This window comes from Haliotis rufescens, unplaced genomic scaffold, assembly GCF_023055435.1.
Source record: "Haliotis rufescens isolate VD_foot unplaced genomic scaffold, xgHalRufe1.0.p SCAF_18, whole genome shotgun sequence".
In the NCBI taxonomy this organism is placed as follows: Eukaryota; Metazoa; Mollusca; class Gastropoda; order Lepetellida; family Haliotidae; genus Haliotis; species Haliotis rufescens.
The window spans coordinates 27,516,644-27,525,440 of NW_025963868.1; positions in this window are offsets into that span (position 1 = coordinate 27,516,644).

Below are 8,797 nucleotides of genomic sequence, written 5' to 3' on the forward strand. Positions count from 1 at the left end.
TTTGAACAGCTGTTTTGCAACGCATTTTGTCCTTGGACCTTATTTTAAATATCTGTTTATAAAAAGTACAACTAGGCATATAATAGCACACACAAATGATGAGCGGGAAAGTCTAAAAGTGTTACTTATTTTATTGCAGGCAACAGCGATTCAAATTTATTTTTTCTGCCAATATGCGTGTATCATTTCAACAAAATTATTTTAATGAACAATGTCATACAGAGATCATTAGCTGTGTTAGCTACCATATCGTGATAGAAATAAAAATTGCGTTCTTACTTTATATTCATGATATATACTGGTAACAAAAGTAGAGGATCATGAAATATAAATGTTAGTAATAAAACGAAGAGTGTTGACGGAGGAACGTTTGTGTCTGTATAAAATAAGACCATGACACATCCTGAGGTTTGCACGAGCCTCAGGCAGTAGCGCCACACACGTGCGTAGGGTGTCAATCCTGATTTTGACACTTTCAAGGAAGGGTCTGCGGGCTCTTGACGTGCTTGAAACTGGCACAGGTCAGTGTGCAGTGGCCCAAACGTATAACGTGCCATGGTCTGTGACGAGGCATGACCATGGGATAGGTAGCAACAAACCTAAAATGTTGACGATTGACCCTGTTCAGTGCGAGGAGGCAACAGGGTCGATTTTGAACCGAAACCCGGCTCTGTGAAGTCGAACGTAAATAGGGAATAAAATTGCTGCAAACAGCAGCCAGACGTTGGGTCAACGTTGGGTCAACGTTTCTTTGCCAACGTTGTAACAACGTTGACGTTATGCCTGTTTTATTCCTCAATACCTCCCAGGCAGCCTGAAATATTTGTACCAATCTAGTTGAGACATCAGGTAACAAGCAATACATTCTGCAAGCTGAATTCACTCTGAACTCAATCCATGAAAGAGCGGATCGGACCTTCCTGCTCGATGCTCACCTTCATGGTCGATGGCCACGTGTTGTGCCGCCCCTTACAAATCGTCATATTGCCAACAGGCGTCAATGGTGTACACAACGTTAACACTGGGACACTCGTCGGTAATCTTGTGCCATGTTTTCAGATGAGTCCCGGCTCATTTTGTTTGTCCTTGTCGTGTCTTGCAACGTCGAAATGAACGTCAAGCCAATGTCAACCTGAGACTTCATGATATATTTGGCAGTGGATCTATGACTCAGCGAACCTCTCTCCATATTGTGCAATTGAGGGTCACTGGACAGTACTATTGGACAACATACTGACACCCTGTCTTGTCCCGTTTAAAAGGGTCGACGTTTGGTCTTTCATGTCGACAACGCCCGTGCTCACCGTGCACGAATCACCAATGTTCACCTCAGCAGGACAACATCCAGAGAATGCCATTGTCATCAATGAGCTCAGACCTTTCCCCATTGAACAAATCTGAGACATGACAGAGAGACGTGTGCGTCAACGTCGCCGACCACGTTGGCTGCACTGCAAGAGGAATGGGCCAGACTCAAATTACCATTGGGAGACTCACATGCAGTATGCCATGTCGAGTGAATGAATTGTTTGAAATTGGTGGTGGTATTACTTACTACTGATCAACAAAACGTCAAATTTGAAATTTCCCATCTTACCCCTATGGTCCTTCAAGATCGTTGACGGCCAAAACATCTTCTGTCAAACTTCATTACCGGTTGAAATGTGTTCCCAATGCGTTCATTATTAGAAACTTACCTCTCTGACAATTTTGGAAAGTTGAAGTTTTATAATGTTATGTTCTTCCTGTTTTAAACCCGTTGACAAAACTTATTTTGTTACCTTTTCATCCTCCTGAGCAACAATGGAGGTGACATTTGGCAATTCCTGCCAAAAGCCCCATTGAGATTGACCCACCCCCAGTTAGACAGATCAATTTGAGTGAGTGAGTTGGGTTTAACGCCGCTTTTAACAGTATTCCAGTTATATCACAGCGTGACAGCTAAATGCGGGAGGAAAGCCCGAAGTGATGCAGGGTTCAGACGTTTACCACTTCGGTGAAACCCACGAGCACGGGTATGGTGCTGACAAACCTAGAAACATAATCGGGGCGATCCGGGATTCGAACCCACAATCATAGGTTTCTGGCGTTCCGAAGGGACGTAACTCTGAACAGCGAATCGCGGCGCCTTAGACGACTGGGCCACCCGTACCCAAAAAGTCAGTTTGAAGAAATGGTTGGTGTATGGTAATAGCTAGACTGACATATGGTCCCAGAAATAAAGTTATCTTATTTAATAATATATATCTTCAAAATAGTAAATCAAAATGGAGCCCAGAGGCTGAGGCAATCTACACTTGCCAAGTCATCCTAGACTTGAGTTGGACTCATCATTTATAGAAGTCAATGTCGCCAGACTGTGTTTGATAGTCTCGGGAACTACTGATCCTGGTAGGTCCAGTTACAATAAGGATTTCTCCCAGTGGTGAGGTAAATACAATGGTACATCTAAATACTTTGTAATTCTTACTGGTCCGCACAGAAGAGTTGTATCAAGCTTGGATATAATTGCATGGACATTGGGTACTAAAGTTGAATGCGTGTTTTTCCAGTATTCTGAGTATCTGAGCTGTAGCTTGTAATATCGACAGTGTGTGTAACACGCGTTCGTCACACATTTGTCATTCTCTCGAAACATGAAACACTGTCATCTTTGACATCACTGTATTGATTAAAAGCTCGATTTCTTATCGTTGTTGATTATTCATGCCTACAGTCTCTTGAACTCTGTTTACAACGATCTTACACTTGGAATTGACGACCATGTCTTTCTTGTGTGACATACAGTTGAATGATTACAAATTTTGGTCGGAATTTATATGCTGCCAGCGGAGCTGGAACTCGCGTCGGGCGGTTTGAGGGCGTGTTATGTCAACCACGCCCACACATATGATGTTGTGACATCAACTATTAAATATGTTCTTTTATGTGTATAATCCTTATGTGCGTACAAAGTAGTGTGTGCGATGCAGCGTTGCATTATTTTACCTAAGTGAATGTCATATTAAAGTGATTAGATAATTCAACTCGGTAATATGTTACTTGTGAGATGACGACAAATATAACAGATGGTGGTGATATCACAGCGACAATAATCTTGGTGATGCAGATGGGAGCGGTGACGGCATAGATTGCACAGGTAGATGTGTGTTCTAAGTGGGAGTGAGTTTGGTTTAACGCCCCTTTTAACAGTATTACAGTTACATCACGGCGTGTCAGCTAAACGTGGGAGGAACCCGAAGTGATGCAGGTCTCATAGGTTTACCACTTCGGTGAAACCCAGGAGCCCGGGTATGGTGCTGACAAACCTAGAAACATAATCAGGGCCAACCGGCATTCGAACCCATAATGATAGGTTTCTGGTGTGCCCAAGGGACGCAACTCTGCACAGCGAATGTCGGCGCCTTGGACGACTTGGCCACCCGTGTCTAAGGGAATCCAAATACATATATAGTGAAAATAAGTTATAATAATGATATATTTGGTAGATTCATTGGAATTGCGGGGATTCAGTCGAGTGAGCAATTGAATGTGAGATCAGTAACACCAACAGGATGTGCAGCTACAAACACAATCAGCGATCTATGATTCACCATTATTGAGCCTGGACACTCGACCATCTTCATTCGGCTCTTGTATGGTCATTTTCGGGGAACTCCGGTGTCTTGATTTTGTTTGTCTGTTTGTTGTTTAAGGCTGCACTCAGCAGTATTCCAGCTATGTGACGGCGGTCTGTAAATGACAATCTGGACTAGACAATCCAGTGATTGACATCATGAGCATCGATCCACACAATAGGGATACGATGACATGCATCAACCAAGTCAGCGAGCCTGACCATCCGATCCGATCCGATCCGATAAGTGATGCCTGTATGATTTGAACATGTCTGATAATAATTCGCATACCAACACGATAACGATTTCCTATAATTAATAAAGTAACATTTATAGTGGTCCTTATTGTATCCGATGCTGTTGGCTTTAGGTTAACTGCAATCACCCCATTGGAACCCGGGTTAGAAAAGGCACCCATCGTTTTCTAGCATGTCGCAAGAGGCAATTTGAACTACATTGTTAGTCGGGTCATGACCAGTTGTCCGGCTCGGTGAATTGGTTAACTACCGTGTTTCCGTCAATTGGAGGTCCGGCGTCTATTGGAGGCCCGGCTTCTATTAATACCCCGGAAGAGAGAGGGAGTCCTCATTATGTAATTTAGGTCCCAAAAAGGGGTCATTAATTGTATCAGTTGATCGACCCGGCGTCTATTAGAGGCCCGGCTTCTATTTTTTGCGCTGAACAATTGACCCGGCTTCTATTAGAGGCCGGCGTCTATTAAAGGCCCGGCATCTAATAGAGGAAATACGGTACTTAACTTCTTCACATCGTGCCCCGACGTTGCTCAATAAGACGTTTATCAATCACTGGTATATGTTCCAATTTGCAGGCCGTCGTTAAGGAGCTGTAATATTCTTGCCGCTGCGCAATTAAAAACAAACACACATATTCTCCCTTATCTCTGATCTTCATTGTTTTTTTGTAGATGGGCCATAGAAATGGCTGTATTGATGCTATCTGAATGCATCGGTTAACAGTCACGTATAACACGTTTCATATGTAATTGTGTCTGATGATCAATAAATTCATGATGAAGTGTCTTTGCCGTTACAATGGCGTGTTTTTGTCAAAATACTTCAAGGGCGTCGACGCCTTGTTCATCGTGGTGTCGGTAACACTGAAATGTGCCAGAAGGTTCTCAAGTTGTTATTTTAAATTGCCTCTTGTCTATGTTATTGATGAAGTTAATGACGAACCAATATTAGAATAGATATGAGCGCATCGGAAATTCATGGATACATTCATTTAGAATATTGAATTTAACATTTAAACAAGCATCACGGTACTGTCACATTGATCGCGAGAATAGTTTAAGGCATTGGTGTTTATAGAGACATTAAGGATTTATTTTATCTCAACGAGAATATGGTGCTTTTCCTTTTTCTGTACAGTTTGAAATGTACGGTTCTACGTCATTTCAGGAAAGTAAAACATAAGGATCCCGAGTAAGAATAGACGAACCTATGCTGCTTGTCGTAAGAGGAGACTAATGGGATCGGTGGTCAGGCTCGCTGACTTGGTTGATGTATGCCATCGGATATCAAATTCGAAGATCGATGCCCATGATGTCAATGGCAGGATCGTCTGGTGCAGACCCGAATATTGCTGTGTGTGGCTTTAAACAACAAACAAACATTTCAGGAAAGAACAAACGACAAATATTTACTTAAGCGTTAAAAGGTTCTTGTAAGAATTGGCTGGGATGGACAAAAATGCATTACCCTTTGTTTGTCATTGTGGGAAACTGTTTCATACACATGCCTGAATTCAACGTACCTTTAGAAAAATACTTAATATTTTGCTTAACTATACTCATTAATACAACACATTTCCCGCTAAACCAAAATTAAAAACACACTTTGAACAAATTAATAATTGAATGTATTTCCCATTCGAGTAACCAGAAGTCCATTTACCACAAATGATCATCGTCAAAGAACACGATGCGTAAAAATCACTACAACATGTCTGTTCTCTCGTTGGAAGGAGTAACATATTAAGAAGAGGTACTTAATTATTTACCTATGTAAGCAATTGATTTCGTGGTACTAATAAGTAACAATTGATGTGTGAAAAGTACATATTGATTATCTTGGTGATGAAAGCGGCAGTGAAATGGCCTCAACATACCTCATGTGACATGTACCATGGTTTTCTTATAACGATATAAAGATGGCTTTTTGCTGACCACAACATTACAGACAGTAGGGTAGTGTTCGGTTCTCGCCAACATGCCGGCATGATCTAGTATAGTGTATGAATAATGTACTAATGTACTCCAAACTATCATAAGGCACCAGTTTACCACTAGGCCTGTCTTTGAGTCAAGTTTGGGGAAGAAATATTCTACGGTTTTCAAGATCTGCTCTAGAAGGGAGCACTACCGTCATTTCGAATCTAAGTCAAAGTCGTTGCTATAGAAACTCGAAAGATAATCTTTTCAAAAAACCCAAACTATCAAAAGGCACCAGTTAACCACTTGACCTATCCATGTGCCAATGTTGGTTAAGATATCTCTCATGTATTTTTAGTTCTGTTAAGGAAACAAAACGTGACGGGCGGACAGCACCCGTTCCTATACCTCCTTCAACTACGCGGCGGTGGGTAATTATACTGGTGCACTCATGAGTGTGTCAGGAGATAAACGGACAGACAATCCAGTGATTGATATCATGAGCATCGATCCACGCAATAGGGATACGATGACATGCATCAACCAAGTCAGCGAGCCTGACCACCCGATCCGATCCGATAAGTGATGCCTGTATGATTTGAACATGTCTGATAATAATTCGCATACCAACACGATAAAGATTTCCTATACTTAATAAAGTAACATTTATAGTGGTCCTTATTGTATCCAATGCTGTTGGCATTAGGTTACCTGCAATCACCCCGTTGGAACCCGGGTTAGAAAAGGCACCCATCGTTTGAACTACATTGTAAACAACTATGACAAAATTCAGTGCAAACTGTTTTGGGTCCGCGGAGATACTGAGTGAAGCGGCGTGGATTTTCAGTGCATTGTTTAAATGGGTTGTCGATTTCAGTGCAGGAAACACCACGAAAAACCTTTCGTCAAACACTGGCGCTTTATGCTTGAAAGTACAGTAAATAAGCTTTACAAGGTTTAGTTCTACAACGCACGTCACTATGATGACCTCACGCTGATCGTTGTGGGGCGGAAAATATGGCGTCATTATCGGCTATAGAAAAACGCCAAATTTCAATTCCCTGATGTCTCTAATACCCTGTTCTCATGCCAAAATATACACATTTGCATATTTTTACATACGGAGTAAATTTGCACATATAAGCAAAAGGAAAAATACTTTGTGTTCACATGAAGAAAGTGCTCTGTGTGCAATATATAATTTATTTCCTGATGTAAGTTTCAGAGAAGTTCAGTCTCTACAACTCATTCACTCACTCGCTCTTAAACCCAAGATGAACAGGCTACTTGTGACTTACTCATGAAAGAAAAGTGTGGGTAAAACAGGCGTCCAGAGCCTGGTGGAATGGTATCGTGAAAGGAAAGTTTGACAAAGAAAACATTTAACTTCCTTTCTCAGGAACCGCAGGAATCCCTGTCCAATGTGTCTGGACCAGTTAGGGAACGTTTGGACATTGGCCATAAAGTAGCTAACCATACTTGTGTCCGACAAGGAGATGAGCGCCCTTATGGGTGAAAAATCACATTTTGATTTCCCATTATATTTTGAAAAACACATTATATTGGGAACACTAAAATAGAATTCACAAATTTCAATTCATATTTATTACAGAGTTACATGGCATCAAATATATAGACTCATTTTCAGATCTACAACTGTTTATGTATTAATTGCAGTTTTAAGATATTATGTCAGATGAATTGAATGTAGACATGAATGCGGAAATGTTTTGAATAATGTTTCTATAACATTCTTTTATACAGTCCGCACGCGATTTTAAGTGAGTTGACCTCAAACTTCTTTCGTAATGACGTCCCAGCACAATTGTATCCTAGCACCGATAATGATTTCATTTATTAATATGAATTAATGACCTGAGTACCTGGGCCTTTGAACTAATCCGATGTCTTCATCGTGGCATCTGATCCTTGAGCTTGTTTTGACTGTTTAAACAGGATTACTGTTATAATCCACTTTTGACAGGTCTACTCATCTTAAAAGTTTTGTAAGTGTGTATACATTACCTTACCTGATATAATCCAATCTGAGCATTTTAACAGGCAGGTCTACACATCTCCAAATTTCTGTAAATGAATATATTCTCGTATACCTTTGTAAGTACTATTATTTCTCTTTACTTTGATCAACGAAATAGCTTTCACAATGTGAACAGGATCAACTCATTTCCAATTTGGGAATAGGTATATATGTTTGTTTTTAAGTTTGTGCCTCAGTCTGAAAATGGCACATCTTCAAAGAGCTGAGATCGTTACTTCACAGAGAGGTGGTCAGCAAGTACTACATGCTGGGTACCGGTAAAGGTTGAATGTCAAGCGGCAACTTGCTGTTTACTGGAAATGTATCACCATTGGCTGCAATGGCAGATGCAGCACCATTGGCGACCACATTACATCAACCAAGCCTCACAGTCATCCACCTACCGGGTTGTAGAACACATCCGCATCATCGCCAGAATGAAGGAGCAAGTAAATACAGACATCATCCCTGTTCAGCAGATCTACAACGCCGAACTCGACCGGGCTGTCGAAGATGTTGCTCCAACGATGCTGTCCTTTTCCAGGCTGATCTCTACCGACACTCCTCTAAGTCAAACCCACCTCTACCAGAATCCCGAGCTGCTGTCGACCTTCAAGAACCCTGGACCAAGACTGAAGATGGAAGAGACTTCCTGTGCATAGATGATGGTGCTGATGACACACTGTTAGTGTTTGTGACAACTGAGGTGTTGGAGATCCTTAGTGAGCAGGACACTATTTTCATGGATGGGACATTTTTCGTGTGCCCTAGCTTGTGGCTCCAGGTGTACACTATACATTGTCTTGTGGATGGCAAGATGTTCCCAGTCGCCTTTTCCCTACTCCCAAACAAGACAGACAGACTACGAAGCCAGATACACTACGAAGCAGCTTTCATCAGTGCCATCAGCTATGTCTTCCCAGCAAGTTCCGTCAGAGGATGTTTTTTTTCCGATATGCCCAGGCTCTG